This window comes from Rattus norvegicus, chromosome 8, assembly GCF_036323735.1.
Source record: "Rattus norvegicus strain BN/NHsdMcwi chromosome 8, GRCr8, whole genome shotgun sequence".
Classification (NCBI taxonomy): domain Eukaryota; kingdom Metazoa; phylum Chordata; class Mammalia; order Rodentia; family Muridae; genus Rattus; species Rattus norvegicus.
The window spans coordinates 21542977-21563700 of record NC_086026.1 but is presented as its reverse complement, the minus strand read 5'-3'; the positions used below and the strand labels follow the sequence as shown (position 1 = coordinate 21563700).

At 43.7% G+C, this 20724-nt stretch overlaps 1 protein-coding gene across 5 annotated transcripts in view; it reads left to right on the top strand.

Moving 5' to 3' along the window:
- Positions 1 to 8021: 8021 nt before the first annotated feature.
- The window catches only part of Fat3 (FAT atypical cadherin 3), a 582840-nt gene continuing 570137 nt past the window's right edge, over positions 8022 to 20724 (top strand). For 2 of the 5 annotated variants that reach the window (XM_039080781.2, XM_039080780.2), the window contains exon 1: positions 8023 to 8641. The gene's annotated coding sequence lies outside the window, so the exon portion shown is untranslated. 5 annotated transcript variants of the gene reach the window in all.

Here is a 20724-nt window from a genome sequence, read left to right as displayed (position 1 = left end):
AAGGCCATGGCTGTCACTCCAAAACAAGCTCAGAAATATGTACTGAGAAATAAAAATTTCTGCAGACATTTTTTTCCCCTGAGCTTTCCAACTCTACAAGATAGAAGGCTCCATCAAGCGAGTCAATTTCGTCTTAAAGGCAAATAAAAAGTTATTGGCACCAGAGTTCAAATATCTCATAGAGAGTAACACTTGAAAAATGGCTAAGATATGTTATTGATTTTCTGTGCAATTTGGAAAGAATGGAACACATCTTATGTAACTCCTGAAGCAGTGCTCATCTTCCAGAAGGCTTAGTCCTTGTAAGTAATTTGACTATTTTTTAATATCAGCAAAGATTGCTTGTAATCATTTGCGTTGAGATCCACTCTGCCTTCCCAGGTTTCAGAAAGAAAGCAACACTCTTCAAAAGATACATAGACTTAGGTCCCTTCTCGCATCCACGCAAACACAAACAACCAGGGTTGCCTCGGGGCTGGACAGCAGAGGTTTGCCCAACTGATCTACTTCCTTTCTAGGAGTCTGACACCAGACAGACACCCTGCTGCTCTCCAGAGGCATTTGATACTGTATCAGAAAGAATTTTCTTTATCAGGTAGGGGCCACACAGCAGCATGAAAATCACAGAAACTGGAGTGGGAAGAAAGGGGCCAAGTGTTTGATTTCACCTCCTCAGCAGGTCTCTACTAGGCTGCAGCCTGGAGGAAGGAAGTTACAGTGCTTTAGGGTCCTGTGGACAGTTTGCCTCCAGCTGTGCCTATCTAAGCAAACTGAATTGGCTAATAGAGGAGATTACCTGGTGACTCGAGTTCAATCAGCACCCCCATCAAGAAGCAACCTGGAGAACTTGTATTTTACCAAATGAGTCAGGCCAAGTGCTTTCTCCTTTCAGATTTTAAAGCTGTGTTTAAAGAAAATACTGCAGTGGTCCCTTAACAACTTCAGATCAGGGTTGGAGGTTAACATGCATGTGTGCGTGTGTGCATACGTGTGTGTAAAATGTGTTTGGGTGATATGTGCAGTGTTTGCAATATGAGTATGATCTGTGTGGTGTATTGACATGCAGTACATGACTGTATGTGTCTGGCATGTGTGATGTATTATTATGCACATATGTGATGTGTATGTATGTTATATGTGTATTGTGATATATGTGGTGTGTGTATGTATGAATGTGGTGTGTGTGTGTGGATGAAAGGTATATGTGTGTGATATGTGTATGTGTGATGTATGTAATTTGTGTGTGACTGCATGCATATGATAGGAATAAAAGTGGTAGATGCAGTGTGTGGAAGATAACTGTACATGGGTGGTATCTGTATGCTGCATGTACATGTATGAGTAATATGTACATGTAGTATGGTGTGACTATGCATGTATATGGTGTGCATGTGTGTGTGTGTGTGTGTGTGTGTGTGTGTGTGTGTGTGTGTGTACCTGTCTGTCTGTTAGGACCAGAACCCTGGTCAGAAGGCCTTAAATTTTAGCAACTGTTAGAAAATCACCAACAAGTCTCAGTGGATGCAAATTTCAGGCTATGGACCTGTGATAATTAGTTCTAAATAGCCACTTAACACAACATAGAATCATCTAGAAAGAGTGTGCCAGTGAGGGATTGTCTCTCACTCACGTTGGCCTGTGGACATGTCTATTGTGATGTCTTGATTGTTAATCAATGTGGGAAGCCCCAGCATATAAGTGAAAATGGCAGGAAACAAATATAAACCCTGCTATCAACTCCTTGAAAGGGCAATTTTTGCAATGTCATGAACAAAACCCATCTTTTTTGGTTACTAGTGATGTGCAGGTTATCAGAAAAGAAATAGATGGTGTTGTGGACTCTTTTTGGCAACATTGTCACAGGCATTCCATCATGTGTCCAAGTGACAGTCTCCTTATGCAAACATCTAGTGCAGTTCACTTTTGAGAAACCGCATTGACCTTAGTGGCTGGTAAAATGAAGTAGATTCTAATTTATTTAGCCAGGAATGCCTCAAATTGGGGCAAATGTCCATTTTCATGAATTAAAAATAAAAATGTCATTAAAATCTTATTTAAGGCAATTCTGTGTATTAATACTCAAAACCTTTCTGACTCAATTAAAACAAAATAGAAGCCGATGGTTCTGATGCACATGGTGGCACATGCCTTTGAGTCCAGCAGTTGGGAGTCGAGGCAGGCAGCAGATCTCTGCAGGTTTGAAGCCTGTCTAGTTTATAGCAAACATCCAGACAAGGCTGTTATATAGTGAGACCTAGTCTCCAGAAAAAGGAAAAAGAATCAGAAAAGAAAAAGAAAAAACTTTTAAAAAGTAGAAAAAGAAAAGAAAGAAAAGAAAGTCACTCAGTTCAATTTAATTTTTCTTTAATTTCTTTCACCAATATTTTAAAAATGCCTCTTCATTTTCTTGGATTTTTGACCCTTCCCCCAACCCCATTTCAGCTGTATTTCAGTTTAACTTTGTGTAACAGTAATGAGGAAGAAAATAATGTACCTCCTCATTTTTTTCTTTTCTTTTCTTTTTCTTTCTTTCTTTTTTTTTTCTTTCGGAGCTGGGGACTGAACCCAGGGCCTTGCGCTTGCTAGGCAAGTGCTCTACCACTGAGCTAAATCCCCAGCCCCCTACTTCCTCATTTTTACCAAGCAGACACATTTTTATCTGCACCTAGGATAGTTGGTGATAGTGCACTAGTGAAGGACTTTGGAGGTAGCGTGCCTGGGAGATGGGCAAATGAAGAGAGAGAATAGATTTAATTCCTCTGCTAAGATTTTAGGAATGTTCTTACCTCATTTTAAATTTGCTTTGCAATTTTTCCTTTGGCAAAGGAACAAATCACAGCCAAAGTCCACATGTGTTATCTTAACCTCATAATGCTTCTTTGTAGAAAAATACTACAGATCTGGCCGTACTAAACATGTTCACACAGCATATTCCATTGATAGCATATTCACTGTACTGAATTATAGGGACAAACAGCAAAAAACACTAATTTACCAAAAAATAATTGTTTCATGAAAAGAAGTTTTCAATGAAAGGCCAAGGAAGTATATAAAAACATGTGAAGTTAATGAACTAGGATTCTGGAGTCAATCATACTCTAGTAAGGGACAACCTTTTTCTTTACAGTATTATGTCAAAGCATGGAATAAGTCACCCTTAATTATGTCTTATTATCATCAGTCATGGGTAGTGTTGAATTTAACTTAAGAGTAAAATAGGGGAAGGGATGAAGCACTCCTCTTCACTTGGGTAGTTATGGTGACTCAACCATCCAAGTCATTCAACCGATAGCCCCTGTCACTGGGGCTTTAGAACATCTTTTGCTAAATGGTGATTTCTAAGTCAACCTGAGATCCACGAGCATAAGTAATTCATTATATCCCCAGTGTTTGGCGGAGCCAAGTACATAGCTGCTCAAAAATAATGTTTGAATGAACAGATGAGTCATCAAACTTAAGAGAACAAAAGGGGAGGAGGGATGCCTAAAAATACAGGGTTGTATGAGACAAAATGGCTCCTACTGCGTGTATTACTCTATTAGACGAAGTAAAAGGAGAGTTATAGTCCAAGATGGATCCAAAAATAATCAAGGATAAATTCAGTAAGAAATTCACTAGAGGCGATCCAACTATGGCTTGGGTGCTCTTTGAAAATAAGGACTAGATTGCATCAACTTTAGGATAGCTAAGTGACTGCTGAATTCTCAGCTCTAAAAATCAGCATGGGCATCACCCTCTCCCCAAAGGAGAGCAGATGTTACAGAGAAGCAGGACAGATAGATTAGAGGAGCTACAGGATGAAAAGGATCACTGAGAGGTACTGCCTTCTACATATGATGTGCTCAGTGTAATTATGAACACATAGCAGTTGTGATTACCTGAAAGGGATCTGTATAAACACACGCGCGCGCGCGCGCGCACACACACACACACACACACACGTATAGTGTGAAAGTAGGAGAGGATTAATTGGTAACAATAGATGAGCCTCGAGTATTGAGAGGGAGATAAGAAAGGATGGTGTGGTGAATATTCTCACAATGAGTTACGTACATGTGTGAAACAGCTAAAAAATTGTAAAAGGATAGTTAAACGGCATGTGCAATAAAAGGGTGTGGTGTAGCCACATATTTGCTGCTATAAGACATACCTATAACAAGCAATACAAGGATGGCTGGGGAATCTAAAAGAAGTCAGTGTTTTAGAATTACCACCTGCTGCATTTCCATAAAGCTGCAATGGCCCACATCCTTCAATGAATCTTCGACCACTAAAGGTTCTACCATACCCCCAAACCCATACTAGAAGCAAGGGACTGAGCCTGTCGGGGATGCTTCACATTCAATCCATAACTGATCCCCAAAATAATGTTAAAGTCATCTGTGCTTGATTTAGTTCTTCAAGGGAAGGACATTCTTCCACCTTCCTAAATAGCCCATCCAGTTATCAAAATATCTTTTAAATAAAACCATAAGTCAGTGTTTGCAGAGTTAACAATACAAGAGGCATCACCTCAGATGACACAATGAACAAATCTTCATAAACATAGAGACAAACTCGATGAGATGATGAACAGATCTGGGTAGAACACGTGAGAGAGAACTGATCACTGAAAGAAGCCTTGCAAGTACACAGGAAGTTGGGGGTATATGTGTTCCTGTGTATAATCAATTATATATACATATATATGAATTATGAGTATATATTCATACATTGTCTTCAAATGATACGTTGAATCATAATTTGTCAGTTGCACAGAATAAGTGATGATTGGGAATGGTAGTCTACATATTAGCTCAAAATTGCTAGAAAGCAGAGTGTGACAAGACTCACTGAGGAGGCTCAAGACATGGAAAGGATTAGAGGTGGCTCAGTGTTTCAGATCACTTGCTTCCAGAGAACCTAGCTCAGTTCACAGCTCCCCTGTCAAGTCAGTAGCTTACAACTGCCTCCACCTCCAAAGGATTTGATGCCCTGTGGCATATATCCAAATGTCTAGAGGTACATGTAAAAAAAATAAATCTGAAGTGGAAATTTCTGGTTTCTTAATAACTCAGTTGTATTACATGATGCTTTTCTAGAAATTGTCTTGGAAGAGAGCATGTAATATTTTGCTGAAAACAGACACTTGAGAGGACGTGTGATGTTTAGAAAGAGTATAAACAGAATCCCACATACACTGACAGGATACTCTTGCATGGCTGTGCTGTGAAGTGCTTTGCTGAACTTCTCTGGTCTTTGCTGGTTCTCGCTGGTGTTTGCTGGTCTTCACTTTGTAGAGAGAAAGTTACAAAAAACTTCTCATGGTATTCTGGCTTCTTCTGCCTGCTTCTGCTGACTTATGCCTTTATCTACCTGTCTGTCTGTCTGTCTGTCTGTCTGTCTGTCTGTCTGTCTGTCTATGCTGATTCTGACACCACTACTGATTTGGGTTTGGTGTTTGGTGTTTGCTGGTATCTTGACAGCAACGAGTGGAATCTCCTCAAGGAACTGCTACTTCTAAACAGGTTACAAAACCCTTGTCATACTAACCTTTCCCCCTACCTCTGGTCAGCGGGTTAAAGGGGAAGATGATACATTTAAGAACCCTGAATAAAGTAGGTTTTGAAAAAAGTCTAAGCCTACATAAATCTTAAAGCTTTTTTGGTGGCAAAAATTCTGGAGTGTGTGATCTCAGAGGCACAAGAAGGTCAAAGAGCCAGGACCAGAGAAAAGAAGTTTGTACAGCCAAGCTGATGACTGCCTCCTACAGCAGGAGCACCCCAGAAGCCATGTGGAACACTATGTGCCTCCCTCATCTGTAGCAGAGAGTCATGCATATTGCCAAACACTCTCAAGTCTTCTTCACAGAGGATCTCTCAGTGCCTAATCTCCTACTTGTCTAGGTTTGCATTTATATGGGCATTTCAGGAGACTCTGGGTGGAGAGTGAGCTGTAAGAGTGGTCCAGGCTACAGCACTATTACTACGGCTTGCAGGAATCCAGATGAGAACGCTGTTTGGTCAGTGGTCTGGAGGGAGAGATAAGGCCCAGAGGATGTGGAGTGAGACTTCTGAAGTATGACATGATTATAGACTTTTGGTTTGTCGATCTCGGGCTCTTTCCTGTGTTGTCAAGTCTAACAGAGACCTCTCATGCGTTCCCTTGTTTATTATTTGACTATTTAATATATTTATTCCCTACACTAGGATTTATACAGGGTGCTGTGAATGGAAATTTAAGTATTATACATCTCTTTGTTTCCTTCATTAAGTTCATAATTTTATCAATGATGGGACCCCAATATCACAGGTCCATAGTAGATTATGTTATAAAAAAATAGTTGTTTTTCTGATATCAACGAGGGTGTCCCACTGAATGAACCATTTCACCCCCTTGCAGACAGTCATTTTCCCCCAAGTTGCCACAACCCATTTCTGCCCGGGGAGTAGAAACCGTTTACTTTACTACCTACGCTCTGCCTGAAGGCAGGAGGCAGAGAGTTAGACAGATTTCCGCACTTATGGGTAAAGTGCCTCCGAGGCATAAGAAAGTCTTTGGAGGGGCTGGACTCCCTTAGCATCCGTGCTTCTTCTGTTACCTGGCCAGCTTCCCAGGAAGGAGGTGGAAGATGGCCTATCCCGCTGCCAACACCAGCTCCCTGTGCATCCCAGGAGCTATCCAGCCACCAGCTGACTCGACCGAAAGTGGCTGGCTCCAGGCTATAACTCTCCTAGTCCTTCCACAGAAGCACTAGAATGGGAAATGCTTGATTCATTAAAATCTTTGATGTAATACTAGCAGCCTTGGGTCAGTCACAAGGAATACACCATACCGGGAGCATATTTATTCCGCAATAAACTTTTAATGCCCAAGAAATTGCCTGGATAAAAAAAATAAAATCAGAATAAAATTATGCAAAAGACATAATTGGAGAGCAGGTAACTTTTCTTCTGGCCTTTGAGACGGTGAAGCCCTGGATAGCATCATGCTTCTGGCCTGGAATTAGTTGATGTATGGCTAGCTGTCAGTATTCCTTAGTATTTCCATTAACCGCTCAAGGCAAGCGAGCAGAGCATGCAGTGCTTTATGGGGCAGTCAAGGCAGTGCAGAAGGCTGCAGAAGGCTTTCAAGGGGAACCTCCCACCTACTGAGAGTGGAGGGCTTTTTAGAGCCTTAAGGACCCAGGCTTGGGAGAGGAAGACCAGAAAGGTAATTCTAGGAGCTCTTCAAAGGTGACCAAGCACAAAGACTTTTAGCAGCGACAGACCGTGCGCCCCAAAGGGAAATTCAGGGGGGAAAAACCGATTTTCTCTATAAAGCATGTTTGCAGGTGCATCTCTCTTGGAGTTAGTGCTCAGTCCCAGAGTTCCAAGGGAGCTGCCTGGGAGAGAGCACCCTAGAAACCACCCCCTGGGATGAAAGCCTGCTTTAGACAGAAGTGATTTGCTGTACTGGGGTGGGGGTGGGGTGAAGGCGTGGCGCTGGCGCGAGTTTACCCGGGCAGGAGGTTGTTAGGGATGTTTCAGAGCTCACAGAACCGGAAGATAGGCTGAAGTGTAGCTCTACTGGAGCAATTGGAGGGGGGCGGAGGGACCTGAGTCCTCAGACTTGTGAGGATGATCCAGAAGTTAAAGGAACTAGAGAGTCCACCAGCTGGTGCTGCCTGACTCCCTGGAGACTGTTCACTCACTCCTGCTCTGAATGTCTTCACACCCCACGGTGTTGCAGAATGGGTGGGGGTGATGAGTCATGTTACTTTTTAGTCTGATTCTCTCCCACACAAAGGTGATCCCGGTAATCGGAAAATGTGTGGGAAAAAAAAATGCAAGTCCCGTGTGGGCAGCAGGAGGCACAATGTTTAATAGTTATGCCCCACTGCGCTTCAAAGTACCCAGAGGAGCTTGGGTAAAACCATGTTGGCCTCATCGTGCCTCGGTTTCCTCATCTGGTCCGGAGAAGTCTAGTGCACTCTAGGCAGAGGGCTGAAGCGCAGGGCAGCTTGAGTGCGGTGTGTGCGTGCTCTCTGAAAACGTCAGGCTGGCTTTGGTGCGTTCTTCCAGCCAAGCTATGGTTGGAGGATGCCTCTGCTCTAAAATTAGTCCAGCTTCCAGGCGAGGCGCCCAGAGCGTCCTCCTGCTGGCCGCCGGGTCTCCCTGCCCCCCTCCTGCTCCCCTTGTCTTCGGGTGGCGCTCGGAGATCTCTGGTCATCCCCCCACCCCCACCCCTCGGAGGACCGGGCTCTGCGGGAGGGAGGAGACAGCGAAGCTAGGGGGTTGGCAGTGCGGCTGCTGCGGCGGCGATGGAGAACCCGGTGCCGCTCCACAGTCGGCAGTAGCGGTGCAAGCTGCCTAGAGCAGACGCGAGAAATCGCTCCTCCCGGCAGGCTGCGCTGTGATCAGGGCTGCGCGTTGGGACCTCGCTCCCGGGTTCCCCACCCCTCCCGCCTCCATCCTCCTCAGACTCCCCTCCTCCGCCGCCAACCCGCAGCAGTGGCGGCGTCCTGAGCGCCAAGCGCCTCCGCTCGCCGCCCCAGCCTCAGCCGGGAGCACGCGGCGAGCACTGCGGCGGAGGCGGCGGGGTGGCCAGCTCGCCCTAGGCTTGAAAGGAAGACCACCGAGGACACGCCGGGTGCAGAGGAGGATCGCTGACCGAGGCAAGGGTGCGTGGGGATTTTTAGCATGCTTGTTCGGGTGCATGGTGCACCGGCTGGGGTGCACCTTTCTCAGAACAGCCTCAGCTACCTGGTTACAGAGAGGCTGTGATGGGTGGTCCGGAAAGCTAAAGCTCTCAGAGAGAGAGAGAGAGTGGGGGGAAACTTTTCACCATGTAAAGTTCCTGCTTGGTCGCTGCCTGGAGCTGTGGTCATTACAGCTACCAGCTGGAACCCAGGGAGACTTAGCCCTGCGGCAGGAGCCAGGAAATGGCACCGGAGTTGGTTAAGTTTAGGGCTAGGAATAAGAGGAGGGAGGGCTCGCAGGTCTCTGCACGGAGCTCTGAGTCCTCACTGAGCTTTGGCCGCTGGCTGCAGGTGGATGAGATCAGGCTGGGTTGCTGGCGCTTGCAGCACTCAATGGGAAGAGGCGCTGAAGCCAATGGATGCACTTGCAGGACCCAGAGGCGCAAGTTGGGTGCATGCTAAAGGAGGCTATGCGCGGAGCAAAGAGCCCAGCCTCCACTTCCACGGAGCAGAAAGGGTAGCCTGGACTGTTCGCTGGTCCTCTGTATACGTCTGAGTCTTGTCGGGTTGTGAAAGGTTCTAAATGACACCCGACTTTGAACCGGTGCGACAGTTTGGCCGAGATGCCAGGAGCGGATCCCTGTTGTTTTGACGGGAAGATGAACACGAATGGTTTGGGAGAACGCATGATTTTTGGCGGGCGTCAGGACTGGCTGTGCTATTTGAAAAGAGAATAGCGCTAGTCTGGTCATCCCAGGGATGCTGAACAGCCCTTGCTGCTCCTTGTGGGCACGTTGAAGGCTCAGTGTGGCGCGCCGCGAGTCCTTTCCCGAAGGTGTGCAAAAGGAACCATTGGCTTGCCGGAGTGCAGTTGGGGATCTTAGGGAGCTGGCTGGAGGTGACAGAGGGGGAGTGGACAGATTTCGCGTGGCGCTTGGTGAGCGAGAGGACTTGACCAGCTGGGGTCGCTGAGCTAAAATGCATCAGGGCAGGCTGGAGAGAGGTGGCGAGCCCGGGTCTTTTTGGCAGTATAACGCGGTCACTGTTTCTCCCACTAGCCGACTCTTGTCGCGTGTATTTTCGGAAATGTTTAAACACTGGCCAAGATTAGACTTTGCGGAAAGCAACTTATGTTGTTTTCCTCTGCCCAGCTCTTGGGAGCTGTGGTGCGCTCGGAGAGAGGGTGGGATGCAGAGGGCCGGGTGTTGCACGGAGCGCTGAAGGCACATCTCTTGGCTCTTGCTACCAGAGGAAAGGGGGCGCTCCTAGATGTACGTGCTGGCGATAGCACCCACCTTGAGGTACAATAACGAGCAAGCTCGGAAATGAGGGTATCCATAAATGAACGTGAAGGTAGGAATAGGCTACAGAGACAGAGAAGGTGCGGAGGTGGCTGGGAGTCTCCCAGAAGCAAGAAGCACTGGCATGCGCGTCCTAGGGCAGCCAGTGGCTCCAGCCTCCCTCAAGGAGACCCACGTCGCCGCCGCTTGCGCTCCGGACCTGAATCCCGGTGGTGGTATTCCGTTATCCTCGGCACAGCGGCTGGAGGGAGGGACACTGGACTAGGCTGAGGATGGAAGAACCCTTTCTCTGCCTTCCCTTCTTCCCCGCCCCCAGACTCTGGCGCGTTTACTTCCAAGTTGGATTCCACTTCCATTTACAAGTGTCAGACAAATCGCGCCAAGCACCCGCTCTCTCCCGCTCAGCCAGAGGGGGGAGGGAGCGGGGCGGGACCCGTGCGCCCACCGGGGTCGGCTCCCGAACGGCTCTCTGAAGTGGTTTCCTAGCTTTTAGGCCTTCGTGTTTAAAAGGTCTATGTATATATTTAAAAAAAACCTGCAAAGCCCACAGCACTCGTGGACACTCGCGTCCCAGTCTTTTATCCTCCTTTTCATCCACACATTAATTTTCTGGCCCGACGCTTGTCTTTTCAAAAGCGAGTTTGGGCGGTGGGAGGAGGGGCGGGAGCTGGCCGCCAGTCCACCTCTGTGGCTTTGAGCTCTGGGCTTTGTTGCCAGGATTTGATTGCGCCCGGGCCGAGTTTTTTAAAAAAATGTAGAAAGACAAAACAGGCCAGACATACTGCAGGCAAAGCTGCTTGATTCAGGGCATGGAAAGGGAGAACTGCCATCCAGGAATGGAGGACCCAGAGGCCGGCATCTCAGAGAGCACACGGGTTCTCTGGCTGCTGCAGGAGTCCAACTCCGGGTTACCCAGTGCTTGAGTGGGGGCGGGGATGGGAAGTGGAGGAGGGAGCTCAGTCTGCTGTGGAGACTGAATCTCATCAGAAAGAAAGGGAGGAGATGGGAGGGAGAGAAGAGACAGAGCGGAGATCGAGAAGTAGAAATAATTAGCGCTCCTAAAATGTGCAGGTCATTGATGGCTTCTATCCTACACTCCAAGCCTCTTTCTGTTTGCTATTATTATTAAAAATTGGACAGTTGCACGGGGAGACTTAAAAAGTAAAATTTTTAAAAAAGCATGCAAGGTAAACAGGGCACCAGGAGACAAAGAGTTTTTTAAACGTATCATAACTTCTCCTTGATATGATTTTATGTAGTTGGGTTGGTGTGGGTGAGGAGTTCAATTGTCCTTTTTCCTTAGCATTGGATAGGGAGACAAGTTGCTTTCGAGAAATAAAGCAAATAATCAAAACCAGTTAGATCAGGAATCCCCATTGTCCTCTCTGGAACTTGGACAACAAATGTGGTTGGAGTGGGTTTCTCTGCACTGTGCACCGGAAGGAGAAAGTTCCCAGGACTGTCCATGTTATAACGTCTTCATATCTGAGCCGTACAAAACTCGGAGTGAGAGACAGCTAGCAGTGAGATGAGAAACTGGTCAGCTGCTGAGCTGGCCCCAGCGCTCCTCACTGCATGACTTTCACAGCCAGCGTTTGTTGACTGTAGACTGGTTTTCCAGTCTCCACCCGCTCTCTGCTTCTTTCCATTTTTATTTTTTCTGGCTCCTGGCAGAGACATTTTGGGAATTTTTAAATATTCAGGACCCAGTCAGTCTGTTAAGCAGCAATTATATTTGTGCTGAGCTACTAAGGAATGAAACGAGTAGCAATAAATGGGAATGGGGGTGGGGCACCCACTGACCTGTGTGTTTTGCTAGCTCACAGATTTTTGTAAAGCAAGGGTTCTTCTTACTCACAGAAGAACAGTAGCAGTCTGTGTTATCATCCTTACATTCTTCCCATGCTGGGGGAAGGTACTGCTCTTAATCTAGGTAGATTATGTCACATAGAAGGAAATGGGCAACCGTCATTCGGGAGGATTGTTCAATCATAACCTACCAGGGTGATCTGTGGAGTGTGAATGGTTCATCACAGACCAACAACCTTGTGGCCTTTTCTCTTGGAGTTAGGACAGCTGTTTCTCTGTGCCTTGAATTTGTCCAGGCCAGTGATAGAAAGAGGGAACCATCCTAGGGGATGTCTGGTGTTTTCCACTGAGTCACCTCTAGTGTCCTGCTGCAAGAACATTGAGTAGAGTTCATCTCCTTGGCTCAGGCCGAGCTTCTCCTTTATATTGATTTTTTTTAATTGCAGCAGTGGTATTGGTGAACCCCGTCTTTGCTGACTGGAGAGACACTAGGATTGGAAAGGGAATTTAAAATAAAGGAGCCTTCAGTTGTATAGTCTCAGCACTCAGGTTATGGAGGCAAGAAAATCAGAAATTGAAGATTACTCTATAGTCCAAAGTAAGTTATAGGGTACGGGTCCAACCTGATACACATAAAACCCAACCTGATCTCAAAAACTGGCTCATAAACCTGTTACAAAAGACTACTCTCCTGGCCCTGTCTCCATGCAGGAGAAAATCCGCAGATGCTCATCTGTTCATTGATGCTGAAAGGGGGAACATGGGAAGCTCAGTTGCTTACTAACAAAACTAAGTTATTTTTCTTTCTCCTTGGCATTTGTTTTCTTTCTCCTCTCTGTCTCCCTTCTTTTTTCCTTGCTGTTGATGATCTGTTTCTCCAAACTGGGAGAGCTGGGGACTTGAAGACCCACACTGTGACACTCTCCTTGGACAGACAAGGGATGAAATGCTTTTTTTTTCTGGGTGAATTCCCTTGACTGCTGCAATGGTATTTCAAGCCCAGTGATTTTTCTGAGTATCTTCTCATCTTCTAATTCTCCTCCAGGAATAACTTTAGAGAAGTTAGTTCTTAAAACAATCATCTTAAGTGGCACAGATTGAATCTATTGAGAAGACATTGAGAACGTGCCTGGTCGATTGAACTCTTCTGGTTAAACTTCTGACTGTCAGGAACTCATAAAATAACAAATGACCCATTACGGCAATTCCGTATTCAGGTGGAATTTCCAAGTTAGTCTCAGTTTTAGCCTCTTCCACCATAGGCGTTCTCCCCACACCTAGTTCAAGTAGAAGGGCAGAAGTTTGAGCATGGATTTCCTGGTGCGATTCTGGGAGATTAAGGAAATGAAGAAATGGCCTGAGAACACAATAATCAAGCTCATGATCAAAGCGTAGGCTTCCTGTCAGTCTGACTCCACTGACACAGAAACCACGGGAGATAGAGAACACTACCTCACTTCCCTCAGACACTACCTCCTGAAGATGATGCCTTCTTGGACACAAAGGTTGTACAGAGGACATGGATAGGTCTTAAGACTGAATTGGGTGTCTCAAATTATGCAAAACTATGGTGACTCTAAGGCCATTAGCCATTTTATTCCTTTTTCTTATAAGTTAACTTCACTTTCATTGTTTCTAGTTAATCTTTCATATTCCTTATATTACTTGTCCACCCCTTCTTTTTTTTAATGTGGCTTGGAATTCATATATAGCCATGCTGGCTTCAAACTGGGGATCTTCTGCCGCCATTTCCCAAATGCTAGGATTAAAGGCTTGCACTATCATGCCTACAAGCCACTTGTTCTGCATCATTTTCAGTAACATTTACTGAAACTACTGATATAAAATTCAGTGAATAGCTAGGTAGACTAGCTGCTTTGGGGCTCTGTTTCTTTTTCTATTGCTGTGATAGAACACTCAGTCAAAAGTAATTTCAAGGAGAAACTGTTTATCTGGTTCACAGTTTCAGGCTACAATCTAGTTCTGGTTCCAGTGGCAGAAGATAGGGGTGATTGGTCACATTGTATCTATAGTCAAGAGACAGAACAACAGAAGCTTATGCTCAACTGCCTATTTCAATCTCCTTATTCCAAGACCCAGACCATGAAATGTTACTGTCCACACTCAGGATTGACCTTCCCCTCTCACTTAACCCAATTTTAAAAAAATCCCTCATAGGCACGTCATCCACCATCTAACCAAATCTTGCTAATCTCTCCCTGAGACACCTGCCTGTGTGATCCAAATCCTGTCCTGTTGACCACTGAAAGCAATCAACATAGCCTGAATACTTATTGTTCCAATGGGATGGCAGGAGGCAGCCATGCATACACTCTGGAAATCGAAACAAATTTGCAATTATTAACTAGAAAAAAAGAGTGACAAAGAGCAGGAACATTGAATAGGAGGGCTGGAGGATAGGAGGTGATATAAACTTTTAGGAGGGGCATAGTTCAATTCAATAGCATTTTCTCAAAGAATTGATTATATATATATATATATACATGCATGCTGGTTGGCTTGGTGTGTGAACTTGTCACAAGCTAGAGTCATCAGAGAGAAAAGAAGTTGAGTTGAGGAAATGTCTCCTCTATGAGAGTCAGCTATAAGAAATTTACTCAATTAGTGATCAGTGGTCTACTGTAGGTGGCCATTCCTCGGCTGGTGGTCCTGGGTTCTATAAGAAAGCAGGATGAGCAAGTCATGTGAAGCAGGCCAGTAAGCAGCATCCCTCCATGGCCTCTGCATCAGGTCCTGCTTCTAGGTTCTAGCTGTGCTTGAGTTCCTGTCCTGACTTCCTTCAGTGACTGATATAATCAGTAAGTGTAAATTGGATAAACCCTTTCATTCCCAAGTTGCTTTTTGGTCATTGTGTTTCAACACAGCAAGAGAAATCCTAAGATACCTACACACACACACACACACACACACACACACACACACCCCACACAGAGAGAGAGAGAGAGAGAGAGAGAGAGAGACAGAGAGACAGAGAGAGACAGAGAGAGACGGAGACAGAGACGGAGACAGAGACAGAGACAGAGAGAATTAATCATATTCCCCACCATCATTCCTTTTATTAGTTTTAATGAACCCTGAATGTCTAAAATAGTCACTGGACAGACTATACCAGATGTTGGAATGTTACTTGATATTCTGTGCTGTATTCCAGAATTCACTCAATCCTTCCTCCATTATCCTTTTGTGGTTGTCCACACTGCCAAGTTCAAAGAGAACTCTGGGGATTTGGAATGCGTCTGGAAGCCTTGATACAAGTGCATGTGGTGTATTCTGAGGTCCTGCCTCTCTATAACTGAGACTTAGCCACAGACATAGAATTAGTTATGGCATGGGGAATTCTGAAGGTGTTCTATTCTTTACACATTAATTTTGTTGCTTAGATTTCAGCTGAAAGGACAAAAGAACAAATAAAAACAAAACAAAACAGAAAAGCAAACTGGCTGCCACGTGATCCAGATTCCAGAATGTGAGAGGGGCTCTCCATGTTAGTTAAGACTGGGGATATTAATAGTATTTGCACACCGTATCTCTACTCATATCTTTTTTCTTCTTTCATTTTCTTTGTTTCTTTCTTACTTCCTTCTTGATTCTAGAGATAAGTGCACATGGTAAAGGAAGCGTAGCCACAGAGGCTTAACTAAAAGGAGAATTGTATCTCAAGGATGGCCACCAAATTACAGTGGAAAGACTGGGGAGACGATACTCTTCTCAACAGCATGTTAGGACAAAAAGAAAAAGAAGTCTGGAGCAGCTAAGTGATGCTTCATGCTTTGAGATATAACCCAAATTATCACAATGACTAAATATCAATGAACATTACTTAACACTTACAAGCGTCTTAAATCCTGACAGACGGAAGGCATTAAATTCAGGGGGAAGTATGATTAACGCCAGAGTAAATGTCAGGTTGCTTGGTTTTGGTTTTTGTTGCTGATGTTTTTTTTGTTGTTGTTGCTGTTGTTGTTTGTTTGTTTGTTTGTTTTCTGTTGTTATTGTTGTTTTGGGGGTTGCTTTTTGTTTTGGTTTTGGTTTTCGATTTTTGGTTTGTAAACATGAGCTTTCGGAAGGTTTGTTTTCTTTATAAAGCTATCAAGCTATGAAGCTTGATAGCTATGAAGCTATCAAGGTTTGTTTCCTTTATGAGTATAATGAAGCTATCTTGGTAGGAGAAGCTCCTTGGGACATTTTCGAGACTAGAACATCTATTGCAGGTGACATTTTAAGTATACATGTCTAAGTAATATTTTGGATTTCTGAGATCTATTTTTAGGTGTAGTCTGGCTTCTGTGCTTGGCCGTCAGTGGAAGATGAAAGATGGTCATGACTGATATAATAAGTGGAAATTCAAGAGAGTGACTTATGAAGCCCACGCAAGTCAAGCAGCAACTTGCTACCAAGAAGTCTTTAGTCTAGCCTGGCTCTGGAGAACCCCACACCAAAGAAATGTACACACGAAAATGGGCCAGATAAGCATGGCTGCTGTGGCTAGTATGGTAAAGAGTGTGGGTGTGACTCTGCCCCACCCTTGAAGTACTGCGTTTTCATAATAGTCATCAGGAGAATCAGAATTCAGAAGTGCACGGTATCGCCACTGGGAACCTAGTGCCAATCTCAGAGGACTGCAAAGGTGCTTCAGACTGTCAGTAAAATGGAAACTATGCCTAGAATTGAGTATAATTAAGGACTATTGAAACTTGGTGTCCACACTGAGATGCTGTAAACAATGGTGCAATTGGTGAACAAGGTTAGGGTTTATTGACAGGAAGGCTTTCCTGAGGCACATCCCATTCAGAGAAAGTTCATTATCTTTTCGGATCTTCTCAGCTGTTACAATTTAACTGTTTGCCAAGTTATGTTTATGCTTTCTCCTTTCGTCTTTCTCCCCCTCCTCCTGCTTTTCTTCTTCTTTCTTTCCTTTTTATTTTCTTCTTCCTCCTCTTTCCACTTCATTTTTAACTTTGCAACAGTTCAAAACGATGTTCCGTCTCATCTTGGTGGCTACTCCCATACAGACAGCACAAATGTCCCCTAACACTTCGTCCCCTAATATAGGCCTCTAAGTAACTTTAGTGCCTTTAAGCAGGGACTGGGTCTGCAAAGCAAAGCAGGAGCTTTGATGACAGGCTCCGTGTTATATTTATTTGATGGCATCATTTATATTCAGTTTTACATGTTTGTGTATCTTTTATGATTGTTGGTTGATGGTTTAGTGGTTGAAATCCCTTTTATTACCGATTGTTGTCAAGAAAAACTTCCCAGGCATATAGGAGATTAGAAATTTCTTTTTCCTTTATCCTTGTGGGCCACATTTCTTTTTGAAATGCTTCTGATGATCATAAGTACTTAATCATGTTACAGTTAGTGAAGAGAACGCCCGGGAATGCCAGTAACAAGCGAGAAAAGGAGAAGGTAGTTTTTAAACATAGAGGACTTCAGTGACTGCTCCCAATCTAAAACTTGATGTCCTCTGTATTGTGACATTGTTGCGAAAAGCTAATTCTTGAACAGTCTTCAGTTGCTCTTCCCAGGTATATCCTCCAACTTGGAACTGCTGAAAAGCAATTCCGCACTCCATCTGTCTCACAGGTCTCTCAGGTCATCTGTAGTCCGGTTGAACCAGGAACACATCGCACTGTAAGTCAGGCTGACGGTGTGTGCTGGCTCTCCAAACCCTCACTTGTTGGGGAAAGTGCTTTTAGGCTGCACCCATTATTAGTATTTTTGGCTTGTGCATATTAAACTAATCTGCCACCTAATTTTTCAAAAATTATCTTTCTCTTTTATGATATTTATCAATTAGAAAAAAAAAGACATCTGTGTGCGAGCCTACTCAGGATTTGAAGTCACATTGGTTTGTAAGGCACTAGATTTTTACAAAAAGGCAGAAAATATCACGTCCAGGAGAAATTTGATTCAAGTTGGATGAGGAACTTGAGCAGTGTGGGCATTTGAATCAGACATGTAGGGTAACATATTTCTTACATGCCTGGAATTATCCCAGTGATTAGATTATTGCCTTCCAGCTTGGAAGAGTAGACTGTGTTCATCTAATTACTCGGGTTAATCACATTATTCCCAAACTGTGTTCAGTGGTGTACACATTAGGTACAGTTTACACACTATATTTTGTTAAATAGTAGAATTAATAACATATTACACCTTTTCTCTAAATAGGGAATGGGAAAGGGTGAAACGTTGGTATTTATGAGATTTTCTTCCTTCTCAGCGCTCATCAGTGGTTATTAAAATAATCAGTGTGAATAAGCCTAGATTGCTTTTATACAATAGCTATGTTATCAAATGTTGAGCATACATCACATATTTCCAAAGCAAATCATATTTTCAATGTATTCAATTAAGGAAACCTCACAGTCTGGAAAACTACTTCTTAAAGTAAAGAATATTTTTTTCTTGCAATCATCCATCTGTTTCTTAAGTTTAAATTGCAGACATTGGGATTCTTAAAGAGAAGCAAGTATGTAAGCATTGTGGAATTATATTTTCCTTGAAATATGTGATGTTTGGAAATCATTTGACCTTGATCCTCCATACTGCTCCAAGAAAAAGCATCAAAGTGGAGGGCAATTGGGGAAACAAGACAGACAGATCTCTATGAGTTTTAGGCCAGCCTGGTCTCTGAAGGGAGTTCCAGGCTAGCCAAGGATACCTGGCAAAACTGTCCCAAAAGATAAAATACCACCTGGTTCATAGAGAAACTGAGAAAAAATATAAAGTTTAATACTCTCTGGACAGTGATGCCGGGATGATTTAATCCAGGATTACATATCTGGCTTTGTCGGGATGCTTGTGAAGACTTGAAATAAGACTGATCTTCACAGATCTGTCATGTTTCCGTATTGATCCTCCTGAGTTCTCGTGCTTTCATTTTTCCTAGTTCTTCCCTGGTTGCTTCTTGATCAGGTTGTCCCTTCGCAGGCCTCATGGTCATTGGCCAGAGCCCCATGCCCTCCAGATGATCTTGTCTGCGCCTTGTCTTCCAGGTCCACCCCCAAATCTTTTCATAACTGGCTAATCCCTGAGCCTTCAGGAAGGTTCTGTCTATATCTTCCATTCAGAGTTCTCATGTCTGTGCACTCAGGTCTTGATTACAGTCTATAAAAGGTGATTGTTCAGGATCTGAAGAGTTGGTTATTTCAGGTTTGGGATTTACATAATGTCTGATTTTGTGCATGGAATAAAGTTTTATGGAGTGGAGTTTTCCACTCATGGTGTCATATCAGCATTGAATGATCAAGACTATGAAGAAGGTCAGTCTTCCAGATTAGGTGCTCTCAACGTTATTATTACAGTGGCCCTTTATTACGAGTCTTGTACTGAAATGTCTCTCTCGATGCATGCAGGATGCAGAGGAAGTATCTCCATTCTTTGGTTTCATACTCTTATTAATACTAGACCTTTCTAATTGTTAGTGTTTAAAGTTGAGTGATTGTTTAAGTTTAATCCAGGCAATCATTTTGACTTTCACTATTGAACATATCGGGTCAGGTATTAAAATATATTCATGTAAGGTGCTAATGTATCCTGTTCTGTGCAGGATAGGTATTTGAAGTCCATATTTTGTATCTGAAAGAAAAGTGTTTAAGCATACATAGACTTGGGGCTTGTTGACTGATCAGTCACAACTATTATGCTTTCCTGAATGTTCTCAGTCAAATGGTGAAGGCAACCAAGGAAGCAGGTGTGTGTGACTGTGTCTGGCCACTTTTCAAAAGCACCACATCGTTTGCAAGAATGTCCCAATACAAAAAGTATCTACCTTACAGTGTGCTTTTCTGGAGTTTGCTGTTCAAAAGTTGAAACAGGGATGCATTTCAGAGGCAAGCTGCTTCTCTGTCAAAAACAACACCTCATCAAGAAGGTTACTACAAGGCCCCTGGAGGTGGCTCTAATTAGTATTTGTACATTGCAACACTTGTAAATGCCATTGTATACCTAATATCATTAGGTTAGTGCCCACATGCTCCATAAAGAGTTAAGGTACTTTAGTGCACACTGAGAATTCATAACTGGTTCTGACACTGTAGACAAAAGAACCTGACTTTCGGAGGTGACCGTACAGTGTCTGTGTATCACTAACCTCTCATTTATGTAAATGAACTCAGTGTTGACATGGTAGTTAGTAAGAAAATCAATTGAAATCCACATCTTATTAATTTAAAATCTATTCTTTTAAAAAAAATTATACTGCAATTTAGTCATAATCTGAGGACCAGGACATTCAAATCAACATAAGAACAGGTGTGTGTCTTTGGAATGTTGTATTGGACAAAATGTTCTTGAATGAATAGAAATTTAGCAAGATTGTCTTTTTTAGATAATTTGTCATTCTTAGAGCTTAACAAACAAAATCTCATTAATAACAACTCCATAGAGCATGAAAAATAGTCAATGCTCTTAATTACTTTTTAAGTGAATTGTGTTTACCAAAAAATTGGCTTCAAGGTATATCCAGCACAATACAGGACAACACATTTAGGTAAGCTTAGATTCCTGACTCTTGCCATTTAGCATTCGCTCATAGCTCAGTGCTAGGACTGTAGATGGAAAAAGAAGTGTGTTCTTTCTGGGAGAATTTACTGAAATGAGAGGATGGTGAGTTAGACTCTGAAGATCAGCTTTGCACACTCCTGTGTCTCTTTCAATTGTCTGAGTTTAATTGTCTGATCATGTGTTTTCCCAGCCATATTCTGTACATGTCCATAAGCAGATGAGAACGAGAGAGAGAGGGCACACATGGACTGGTTGAGGCAAATGCCAGTCCCACTTTTCCCTATTAACTCACAAGGCCTGCTGGGCAGCAGCAGGCATTACAGATACTTAATTGTGTGCTAGGTAAGCCTGGCACCACTCCAGCATCCTGCTGGAGCAAGAATTACACTAATCAGCTGGGATATACTGCACGTATTGATTAGA